Raw genomic sequence first — 13,014 nt, 5'->3', positions numbered from 1 at the left:
CTGCACACACGAAGAGAAATACAAACACAAGCGTGAAATCTAATAAATGCAATTATACATCAGTCAGAAAGGATGTAATTCACATTAACCATTACAAAGACAAATGAGAATGGAACCATAATAGTAGTCATCTATTATTAATTAGTAACAGAGAAAGGTACAACCAAAGTTCTGACGCTGAGTCCTTCTCTAGAGGGTCCAGCCAGCAAGTATCTTAAGCATTCACCCTTGGAGGTAGATCTCCCAAGACAAAAACTCTCTCTCACACAAGCAATACTCACAACCTTCCTTAAGCTCTCTAGCAAATCCACACTTGTCACACCAACTACCTACTAGCAGCAGCACTCTAAGCACTATGAATTCCACACTATCAAAAACTATCCAAAAACTAGCTGCTCATGGCAATGGTAGAGGCTTAAATAGGAGAAGGAGTCTCCATGAATGGTGGGAGGATGAGCTTATCTCCAAGGAAGGTGGCTCAAATGACGAACAGACATGCCATAGAAGGGAGGGCGACATTCACAAGGCCAACAACCAGGTCTGGAGTCATCTGGAAGGCTGGCTGTTAGAACAAACTCGCCCAAACTGGATCAGCACGGGTGTATAACTTCACTGGGGCGCTGACATCGCATCTGAATAACGGAGAAGGTTGTGTCAGCGCGACTTAATACAAGCATAGGATGCGTTGGCTCATGAAATTCGACCAGCGCGGAAAACTCGTGTGCTTCCGCGCTGGCAGCGCATCAGTTGCACTATCAGCCGCCAGTCAGTGGTTATTTTAATAACAGTCGCGATGATGGAATAAACTTTGGCAAAGTGGGTCATTTGGCTAGTTTAAAGAGCATGAGCGTGATTAATTTGGTTTCATGACACAGTAGGGAGACTGACAGAGAGACAGTGACAAATTACTGTGTAACTGATGCCCCCTAAAGCATGAAGCCCGAGAGAGTGGGATGGGTGAAATGCTTTACAAAACTGCTGAACTAGAACACCACCAGGAAGAACCTGCATGTATGTACAACTGATATCTCTATTACACGTAGTCTAGGCATGGGCGCAGCCATCCAAAAGACATAAGACAAGGTCTGTGGTATGGACGCAACCACCCAGCTGAAGAGACCATGATGATAAGAAGGTATGGTCGTAGCCATCCAAAAGACTCAGGTATGGGCACAGCCATCCATCAATGAGTCATGTAATAACAATCCACAAAATCGCAGCCTGGTTCGCAACAGACAAAAACCAGGGTCTTGCGCTCCATCCCAACCCGAACAAAGTACAAGTCCAAGCATGTGAATACATGAGCTGAAGTCGAACATGCATGAACATCGTCTGATTACCAGCCAATAATGAAAACTGTTAACAGACACGAGAGGTACCACCAATAATGACAATGGTCCCCAAGGTACTTATAGGTACAATCCGCGGCGTGTGAATCAATGAGCTGGTGTCGAACACCCGCAGAATCATTCGATCGGAGGCCAATGATGAAAAACTCGCATCAAACACGAAGAACCTACCATTGAGGCATGCAGGCTCTAAGGCACCTGAAGGGAGTCTCTAGGTCACTTTCCTGGATAATGAGCTGAAGTCGACAGGAAGTAACCTTGACCGAAGGTGGGCCATAATGTTTCCCACATCATCGCCACGAGACAGAGAAGGATAAAATATTTTGTGTGAGACATCAGAGGGAGGTGGTAAGTTTTCAGAGGTCAACTTCTCTTGAACATATCGACGGCAAGACAGTGGATTTGGCAGTATCTGACATCAAATGAGCAGAGGTCATGGTGACAAGGCAATGAGCAGATGAGAGGTCAAATAGGATAACCCAAACCCACGGAGGCTAGTGTAAAACAAGATGAGAAATCCCCACCCAGACACGAATGCAGACGAGTTCCATGTTCAAGAGCGACATACTGCCGATACAACCATTATTACAGTTCCATTTTCCCCACCATTTCTGGCAGGTACCCCGATTATTTTTGGTGACAAGCTTGACGGGGATAGCATATGCGTGGGAAGCGTCATTTCGACGGTGTCCGATGTCATTAAGTTTTAACGAGTCTGACAAAGGAAGAACTCGGCATCTTTTCCTGTTTAGAGAGTCTGAAAAGACAGTGGAAAAGAAAACTCCAGGGGGGTCCTTTTTCGTAAAGTTGTGTCTCTCGAGCCCGAAAAAGTATAAAACAATGCTCGAAAGAACCGCCCGACCAGTATGATCGAGGAGTACTTTTCATGGATAGTGACTTCGACCCGAAAAAGTAAAAAAGCGGTCAGAAGTACGTCGTTTTTGAGCCAATAACGAGTGCGAAACGACAAACACCCGACAATCTTTTTAAGTTAAACGGTCGAGAAAAGAGCTTTAAAAACGACCGCCTCTCGTTCCTTTTAACGAGCCGAAAGGGAGCTCGGCCATCTTTTCTTGCTTTACGTCGCAAAAGAGCTTAAAGACGACGCTTTTGGGATCAAGTGTGTATAGGATCGCTATGACCCCGCCGGTTACTAGAATCTGCACAAGAACACCGCATGCATAAACCTATTCGACATGTTTAAAAACATAGTAAAACATGCGTAAAAGCATAATATAGCGACATTAGCACTAAATTCATGGTAAAAACATGACAAAAACCCACATTTATAAAAAACCATAGTCAATTAATTTTTTTTTACCATAAATAGGGGGTAAAAGACATTTTTTACCATTGTTACCATTTGAGTTGTGGAGAACGTTGTGTAGCTGCGAGGTTGACAGAGCGAATTCCATCCCGTACGGACGCCATCCATCCAGCAGCTTGTTCCAGGTAGGTTCTCCTCCCCCTGCGCTTCATTTTGAGTCTTTTTTGGAGCATTTCCACGGTGGGAAGTGGCCATTTGGGCAAATTTTTGGAGCTTCAATGCGCTCTCGGTCAGCGCGGATTTCCTCATCGGGTCCGCGCTGATCGATTAAATTTTACACACACCACCTCCGGATCAGCGCGGAAAACACGTGTGCTTCCACGCTGACCCAAGGAAAAAAACAAAGGGGCGCCATGATCAGCGCGACTATTTTAAAAACAGTCGCGCTGACGCCGTGAAATTATATTTTTGTCATTTTGAACGTATAAACTTCAACGGTCAGTGCTCTAATATTTTTTTGTGGCCATGCAGGACATAATGGCATTTGTTTGGCAAGAGAGAGCTCACCCAGTTGACGGAAAATTCACAATACGAGGCCGTGATATCGAGTTCGATTACACGGATATTTATTTTTTGATTGGGTTATCACGCTGGGGTGAGATGCCCATTCTGGAGGGGCAACGACCCAGTGGTGAGACCCTTGACACGCTCATGGCTCGAGTGTGCCCACGGGCACGTAAAACACGGAGTGGGAAGGTGGGTATTCCGACGGTGGATGACATCGTCCTTCGCACCATACTCTTCATGGTGACCCGGGCAGCGGGCTGCTTGGCCAATCACGAGGCCTCGAAGACCCATCTGCTATTAGCTCTCGAGTGTTTACAGCCCACCATATTCAACTGGGCAGCAGCAGTAACAACCAGCATGAAGAGACAACTGAGCAACTGTCGACGCGGAGAGTCGAAGCAATTCGGTTATGGGTCGCTCTTACTTCCGCTCATGCTGGAGTGGGTGTTGGCCTTACAGCTACAGGATATGGTCGTGGATCCACCCAGAGGTCCCCGGGAGACAAGGGCCAATCGATGGGGCCATGTCATGCCGCGTGGAGGTGGCGGACGCCCAGTGGCATGGGGTGTTTATTTTCGAGAGTGGCTGGATCGGCAGGTCATTTTCATAGAGGACTGGCCATATGCCGGTATAGACTTCCGCGGTGATCCCGACATGCCACTGCCTGCGGGAGAGCATTGGGACGATGGAGGTATGACACTTGATCTCTTTTTAATTTTTATCCCTTTAATGTTTTTTAATTTTTTCATGTACATGTCTTGATGAATGCTATGGTGTGCAGATGTGGGACCCACGAGACCCCTTGGTCTAGCCCCAAAGGCACGGAGAGAGGGACAAGGTGCTGGAGCCCTGGCCTTGGCTCCTCCAGGAGGCGATACGGTGGAGACTGTGGCGCACAACCTCGAGGGCTTACTGGCGGGGGTGCCAGATTACCAGGGGATACAGGAGGTCCCCATAGCATCTCAGATCCACACAGTGGGGGTGGAACCCAGGATGCACCGCCTTTTGAGGTGGGTGGCACGGGCAGTTGTATGCTACAGAGAGCATAACCCACCACAGTAGACATCTAGGTCTCATTTTCACTGATGTTTTTTGAAAGACATACGTCTCAGATGTATTGAGGACACCGGCTTTACTTAGACATATACACTTATTTTTGAGCGCCTTAGTGCGCCACACGATATATATATATATATATATATATATATATATATATATATATATATATATATATATATATATTGTTTTTGGATGGATCTTTTCACATGTGATGATGTTTTTATATGCTATGCAAATGTCTAATACAAATGTAATCTAATGTATCAGTTGCATAACACACGACCCACGTATTTTAATTTTTATGCAAGCTTAAAAACACACATGCAAACTATGCTTGGAAAAAGATTCATTTATATACATATGCTTATTCTATGGTCTTATTATGCTTTCTATGTCTTCTTGTATGATGTTTATCTATTACGGAAATGTCTGCCTAATACATGATTTGCCAATGCATCAGTTAGTGTGTTTAATCGTCTCGGAATGTGTTGATATGTGATGTAATCAAAATTCCTTTCTAACAATCTTACACGTAAATACAACCTTAAAATGCGTTGGTCTCTGACGGAATATCGCCCGTTGAGTTGATGGACGACAAGTTGAGAGTCCAGGTTCACCACCATTGCACGAATGCCGAGATCAACTGCTTCGGCTAGTAACTCAATTACAGCATTCTATTCGGCAACATTGTTAGTGGTACAACCCAAGCACACACCTTGAAGGTCTATCAACTCTCCGTGAGGATCATAGATTGCCCATGCCGCAGAAAACAAATTGCAAGTGCTACGGCAGGTGCCATCAGTGAAACCAACATAAGGTGCACTGTACATCTGCACAAGGAGCAGAAAACACAATAAGAGGCAAACACGCCTTCACACCAAAGAAAAACGTGAAATCATGCACACATAACACACTTGGTAAAACACACGTATGTACAAACTAGGTGCACGAAATCATGCATAATATTTTTTCAAATAAAGCCCGTTGCGGGGCTTGTCGAGAGGATTTCCTTCGTAGTCGATCAGCTCATATGCCCCCTTTTGCAGAACTCTCTTCACGATATAGGGGCCTAGCTACATGGATTCGAGTTTACCTACCCCTAGCTTATCCTTAGCTTGATCATAGAGCAGTACTAGATCTCCCTCAACAAAGGAACGAGGTTGAATGGTGTTGTCGAAGTGAGCCTTAACTCTCTTCTTTTGTGCTTCGATAACTAGAGAAGCTAAGCGACAGGTCTCGTCTAGCCGTTCTAAGTAAAGAAGCTGTTCCTCCACTGGAGTGGTGTTGGGAAGCAACTCGACAGCTAATTTTAACGAAGGAATCTCACACTCAACAGGAAGGGTGGCCTCCAGTCCATAAACAAGCTGAAAAGGGGTGAAACCGGTGGCGTCCTTCACAGAGGTCCGATAGGCCCACAAGGCGGGGAACAGCATCAGATGCCAATTAGACTTGTGTGTACCAACGGTACGTTGGAGCATTGTGATCAAAACTTTGTTCACGGCTTCAACTTGGCCATTGGATTGAGGGTAGTACGGTGTCGAACTATCTTGACGCAAGCCTAGTTGGGTCGTTAGTTCCGTCATCATGTGATTACGGAAATGTTTTCCGTGATCTGTGACGATAGCCTGGGGGACTCCAAACCGAGTAATGACATGATTAAACAAAAACTGCGCCGCTGTGTAACCGTCTTCGTTCAATGTAGGCATCGCTTCGGCCCATTTGGTGAAATAATCCACGGCAACGATGATATACCCATGCCCCCCGGCCGAACGAGGGTTACAGGATGTATAATCGATGCCCCATTTGGCAAACGGACCTACAGTAACAACAGGGTGTAGTGGTGCAAGAGGTGCACGCATTTTCCGGTGGTAGATCTGGCACTCATGGCATGCACGGACGGCAAGGATGCAATCCTTGAAGATAGAAGGCTAGAAATAACCAACGCGGAGGATTTTCTGGGCGGTGACATATCCGAACATGTGGCCGCCACACGCACCGGAGTGGCAGTCATTCAATACCCACTCAGCCTCCTCGAGAGTCAAACATCGGCGGAGAACAGAATCAGTGCCGAAGCGGTACAGGGTATCGCCAATGATGCGATAGGGTTGAGATTGATGACGAATCCTCCGTCGAGCGTCTTTCGATACATTGGGACGGAAGGAAGACGTCTGCAGATATACGATGATGTCCCCATACCAAGGGTCGAGGGTACTGATTAGGAACAATGTTTCATCCGGGATATGCTCTTCCGAACGAGATGGTGCAGAAGGAGATGGCAAAGAACAGAGCAATTCTGCAAAGACCAGAGACTTCTTAGACTTGGCAGCAGTAAATTCCAAGTCAAACTCTTGTAGGATTACGATCCATTTCGAGTACTTGCCCCCCAGCAGCTGACGCGACAAGATGTACGTCATTGGGTTGCAGTCAGAAATCACGGTCGTGGTGCGCAACAGGATATAGTGCCGGAAACGTTGGACGGCGCAGACAGCTGCCAATGCCAACTTCTCGACATAGGCGTAGCGAGTTTCCATATCCAAGAGGTTGTGACTAAGGTAATAGATAACGTGCTCATTGCCATCATCATCATCCTGCACCAGAACCATGCCGATGGTGGTGTCAGCGGCAGCTAGATAGAGAGTATAATCACGGTGGTAGTTCGGAGGTCTTAAGAGTGGAGCCGAGACAAGGAGGTCCTTGAGTCGCTCGAAAGACTCCTGAGCGATGGCATCCCAACGAAAGGGTGTGTCTCGCTTTAATAACCATGTGAAACCCTTAGCCACCTCGGCATAATTCGGAATGAATCGTCTAAGAAAATTCGCTTTGCCCTGCAAGCTCTGCAATTGCTGCAAAGAGGCAGGGGGAGGAAGATTCAGGATGGCCTCAACTTTGAGGGGATCCAGATGGATGCCTTCTCGGGAGACGATGAACCGGAGCAGTCGGCCTGATTCTATGCAGAAGACACACTTATGAGGATTGAGCCTAATGCGGTAGTGTCGACCGCGGAGAAAAATTTCGCGAAGATGAGAGGGATGGTCCTGACGCTTGGATGAATGAGCTGGGAGGTCATCCAGATATGGCTGTACAATGTGACGAATGTCATGAAAGGCATAAGACATTGCACGTTGAAACGTAGCGCCGACATTCTTTAGACCGAAAGGGAGCTTCTTATAGGCAAAAGTGCCCCAAGGACAGATAAAAGCCGTCTTATGTTGATCCGTTGGTGCAATGTTGATCTGGTTATAACCAGAGAAGCCGTCCATAAACGAGTAAATTTCACTTCCTGCGCACTCATCAATACACTGATCGATGAAGGGTGTAGGGAAGTTATCCTTCGGACAGGCACGATTGATATCACGGTAGTCAACACAGACCCGGATAGTGCCCTGCTTTTTATTCACAGGGACTATATTAGACACCCAATCCGTAAGTGGAATGGGGTAAATAAAACCGGCCTTGAGAAGCTTTTCGACCTCTGCTTTGATAGCTGTGGCCTTTCGGGGGTGCACAGGGCGTAAGCGCTGACGAACAGGCTTAGCACCTGGATACGTGGGTATTTCGTGCACCACTATACTAGGGTCAATGCCGGGCATTTCCTCATAGGACCATGCGAAGACATCACGAAATTCACGAAATAGAGCAGTGTAGAGTTGAACTTCCTCTGGAGTGCAAGTGACTCCGATATGAATGTGCTCGACAATCCCTGGTTTGAAAGAGATGTCGATAGGTTGGGTTTGCGTGATGTTTCCCATATTTCCCTCGGAAGACACTTGATAAAGCTGAATAGGTGTTTGGAGGGGCGGGGATGGGACACATGAAGCAAACCGCTCGAGACATGCGATCATTTCCGAATGCGGAGGGAGAAACGAAGAGCGGTGGTGGTGATCTGACCAGGGGAGCTCTTCGAGAGACATTGTCTCTATGATGGCCTCGTCGGAAGGAAATATTTCCTTCAATGGATTCGAAGTAGCCTCATCTCCTAGCCAAGGGAAATGAACATATGAATCGGGAACACTGCTCGGGAGAGCAGGTTCAGCAGGGGGAGCCGATGCAGCGACAATTTCGATGTAGTTGAGTTCGGCAGGACTCAACGGCATCATATCACCCCAAGAGTCTTCCTGATTAGCGGGAGGAAGAACCCACGGATCAGAGCATACAGAGATCATGTTAATAGGGGCGAGATTCGGAGGTGGGAGGGGAAAGACTCCCATTAAAGTGGGATCTTTGAAAAGTCCAGCACCCACGCTCTCGAGTGACTTAGAGGTATGCTCCACGAATGGCACATTACCTTCAGAAGAAGAGGCGAAGAAGGAGAGCTGGTCCACCGTGACAATCTTCCCCTGGTGAGGGAAACAAATGACACGGAACAGGGAGGAAGCCACAGCTTGCATGGCGTATGTCCAGCTCTGTCCGAGGAGGAGGTTGTAGGTAAGATTGGCGTCAACAACTTCGACCTCCACTTCTACGATCTTCCCTTCCAAAGAGATGGGCAAGCGTTGGAGGATACCGTAAGGACGGGACTCTCTTCCATCGAAGGCTTCTAACGTCGTAGGAGACTGACTCAAAGTAGGAGAACCAATAGCCTTCCAGCAAGCAACAGACATGATGCAAGTTGAGGCACCTTCATCAATGACCGTACGATGAATCGTTTTTCCATTGATGATGACCTGTATAAGGAAAGCGACTTGGTGAGGCAGTCTCTGTGTAAAACCCTCAAGATCAAAAGAAATCAAATCTGAATCTGCCGGGTCGATGCCACCAATAGCTGATAGCAAAGACTTCCTCTGGGAGGGGCAGCTCTGGAGGACTTCTAGAGCGGACATAGTAGACAGAGCCTGAGCTAAGTCCTCAACAACACTATAATGCTGGGTAGCACGAGCATTAGGGTTGTAAGACGACTTCCAGAGTACACCTTTTGGAGGGGGTCGGGGGATCGTCTCAGCGCTGGGCCTTTCGATGTGGAGAGGACCAGAACTGGACGGAGGAGCGCTGGAGGGGTCCTCCGGCTCTTTCCCGACATGAGATGGATAGTCTTTTGCTCAAGTTGAAACATGGATGGGAATCGTTCCAGCCATGAACACTTGAGAACCGAACGAGGAAGAGGGTTGAGACGTGTCTGCCACCATTTGAGTCTCCTGGGAAGGGAAAGGTTCTTTAAGCATAGCAGGAGTCCCAGGAGCACCTTTCAATAACCGACTAACCTCGGATCGCCTTGGGCAATCCTTAGTGTAGTGATCCTCGTCACAGATAAAACAAGGATACTTAGGTTTTCGCTTCGCTCCTTCCTCGGGTGGAGGCTTAGGGGAATCCTGCTTGGGCTGTCCAGATTTGTCTTTAGCTTTCCCTTTCTTTTTCCCTTTTGAGGATTTATCCGCCGCGGTGGACTGAACGGCATTTACCTCGGAGGTACTCCCAAAATTAGATTGGCCCTGAGAAGCATTTCCATTAGAAGTGTTCTGTTTTTGCTTCCCAGGGTTCGCGGCCGATTTCTTTGATGACGAGTTTACAGAGCCAATGACTCTGTCAACAGATGGTTTTGGCGGAGCCTTGGGCTGTCCAGGCCTCGGGGCGTCTGGCAAATAATCATATAGAGTACCCAAATGAGAGTATACTAAGTCTAGGTACTGAGCACATGCGATAGCTTGCTCTTCAGTTACACAAGCTCCCATGGCGATGTCTCGTGCAATCGCAGGGACAAAGGAAGTTGTGAACCAATTGGTCAGGAGTTGATCAGGAATCCAGAATGTGATCAAGTGACGACGCCTTCTCCATTCATGTATATGATCAGATATATGCATAGCCGTGTCCTGTTTGAGAGACATGAGGAGATGTGTCCCTATCTCGTACCGAATGGGTAACTGAAAATGAGTTAAGAACGCCATAGCCAGCGAGTTGAAATCTTGAAACGTGCCGCGATTCAGCTCAATATACCACTTAGCGGCTGAGCCGGTGAGAGTTCTCTTAAAGAGGTGGCACCGGATAGAGTCATCAAGCCATGAGTTCGATGAACACCAGAGGTGATAGGTCATGACATGGGCTTGAGGATCTTCACCAGCTTTGCCATCAAATTTTGGACAATCACCGGGTATTTTAGTTGGAACTGGTGGCCAATACGGATTATGCAGAATGGGATCATTCGTCAACTTGGACACATCCGGAAGTTCCAACGTCGCTAAGAAAGGCAACTGAGGGTTAAAGGACATTTGTGGCTGTGGAAGCGAGGCAGTACCAGGGTTCCAACCAGGTGGTGGTTGCCCCCATGGACTCTGTCCAGATGGACCCGGCCCAAAAGGGCCTGGCCCATAGGGACCTTGCCCATAGGGGTTCTGTCCATACAGATTCTGTCCATATGCAGACAGTTGTCCCTGGGTCTGCCCCCCAACACCCCATGTATTAGCAACTTGACCCGCAGGTGCAGCATACTGATAATTTTGGTAAGGAGTGACATGCATCTGTTGATAATTTTGATAAGGGGTAAACTGAGTTTGCCCCTGGGGTTGCTGGTAGCCATACATTTGCTGAGTTCCATACTGATCCTGATAAGAAGGCTGCATTTGGTAAGAAGGTTGAGGTCGTGGCCCACCTTGCATTTGATAACCCATTTGAGTTTGGGGCCCAGAATAATGTCCTTGAACTGGTTGGGCTTGGATCATCTGGCCAGAAGGTTGGCCCGGTTGAGTTTGGGATAGACCTGTTTGCCTAGAAGGATGTACTTGCTGGGTGCCAGGTTGTCCTTGAGCAACCAAGGGTTGTCCTTGCGGAACAGATGGCCGAGCAGGCTGGACGGCTGGTTGACCTTGCGGTTGGCCAGCCTGTCCAGATGGATGATTAGGGCGGACAGTGGGTTGGCCTTGCTGCATAGAAGGCTGGCCCATTTGCCCGGAAGGGTGCACTGGCTGAGCAGTGGGTTGGCCCTGCTGTACGTAGGGTTGCCCCCCTTGCCTAGGAGGATGCATGGATTGAGTAGTGGGTTGGCCCTGCTGCATGTATGGTTGCACCCCTTGCCCAGAAGGATGACCAGACTGAGCAGTAGGTTGGCCCTGCTGTACGTAGGGTTGCCCCCCTTGTCCGAGAGGATACCCCTGTTGGACTGTTGGTTGACCTTGAGGATTATAAGCTTTCCCAGCTTGTCCAGAGGGGTAACCCTGCTGGAGACCAGGTTGGCCTTGTTGGATGTAAGGTTGTCCTGGTTGTCCAGACGGGTAACCTTGCTGGGTACCAGGTTGCCCTGGATAACCAGAAGGTTGACTCTGATAGGAAAATGATGGACCACCAGCGACCGAAGGTTGTCCCGGATAGGGTTGTCCTTGTGGGCCCCCAGATTGTCCTAGGTAAGACTGGCCATAAAGTGGTTGCCCTTGGGGGGCTTGCACATAAGGTGGCTGGCCTTGATTAGGTGGTCCTTGAGGCTGTCCAGGGATTGCCTGGCCCCCATGAAAAGAATGAGTACTGGCGTCCCAAGTGATGGATAACGGTACCGAGACTTCAACGAAAGGTTGAAGAGGCGTGGTTTGAGTAAACTGGAGGTACTGACCAGTAGAATCATAATAAAAGAGTGGACCTTGCGCATTTGGGTCCACAATGGGTTGCCCATGGGCATCATACAGCCCCCCTCCTGGAACAGGACCAGAAGAGGGTTGAGCACTTTGTGCAGGGTCGACGACTCTAGACGAAAGTTTCGGCTGGCCATTACTCACTTGACCGTGAGAGGGATCAGCACCAGTGTTTGTAGACGAAGACGCCGTCACGGCACTGATGACCGGAGTCGAGTATGCTACACAAACGGTTGGACTCGTGGGAACTGAGGTAACAGGTGTAGTATGGGGTTGTGAAACAAAGGGTCCTGTGGTGGGAGTGATCTAAGGATCCCACATAGTCGTAGCAGGAATCCTGGCGGCTATTCTATCCCTCATCGACTGATATCGTGGGGGGAGTGGAGAAGTAGCTGGAATGGGAGTGTCAATATTCGACACCACGGGTGTCTCACTTGCACTGGGAGATGTCTCATCCATGTGGGAAGTAGACATTGGAGATGAAACACCAGGAGGAGTAACAAGAATATCGTCCTCGTTAGGCTCCCAGATAGGGTTCCAATCTTCTTCGTAATTCTCGTCGCCCGGGGCACGTACATTGATAAGTTGGATACTCTGGATAACAGGAAGAGTATCGCTTACAACTGGTACCTCAGGAGCAACAGAAGATGGAGAACCTTGATCACTTGGACCGGGAGTTGACGGGCCAGCCAGGATGACAAACCCCACACAAAACCTAAAGGAAACTAACGATAAAGACCCTACTCAAGCTAACGCACACAAGATCTAACCAGGTAATGTTATCGTGGCCGAATAAATTTTTAAGACACAGGAACTAAACTTGACCTTTTCATGTTTCAAGAGTCGAGAAAAGGACGAAAAGATGACTCTAGTCTCCTTCGAATGTTTAATGAGAACGAAGTGACAAGACGCTCACTGGCACCTTTTCTTTTTAAGGAGTCCGAAAAGGATCAAAAGTGACTGCTATGGAGACTCTAGGCAAAGGGTTTACCAAGCAATCCGTAAAATTACTTATACACCTTGGCAATCGTATGAGAACCAAGGACTTTCCGTACTGTAGTCAATCTTCCCGAATGCTGTGTTCGGTGCGTCACGGTTCGCAAGGTGGCAAACTCGGCTTCCTATGGATCAAGGATAAAAGCCTAGTGGGGTCTCCCTATATACGCGACGGTACGTGGGAGCACAATCCGTGTTAGACCACTATCGAGTCACAGAAGGAGGA

The sequence above is a fragment of the Pinus tabuliformis genome, chromosome X (genome assembly GCF_031772625.1).
Source record: "Pinus tabuliformis cultivar Carrire ecotype Pingquan chromosome X, CPIR1, whole genome shotgun sequence".
Lineage (NCBI taxonomy): Eukaryota > Viridiplantae > Streptophyta > Pinopsida > Pinales > Pinaceae > Pinus > Pinus tabuliformis.
The sequence above is the reverse complement of the archived record's forward strand: the minus strand, read 5'-3'. Positions refer to the sequence as shown.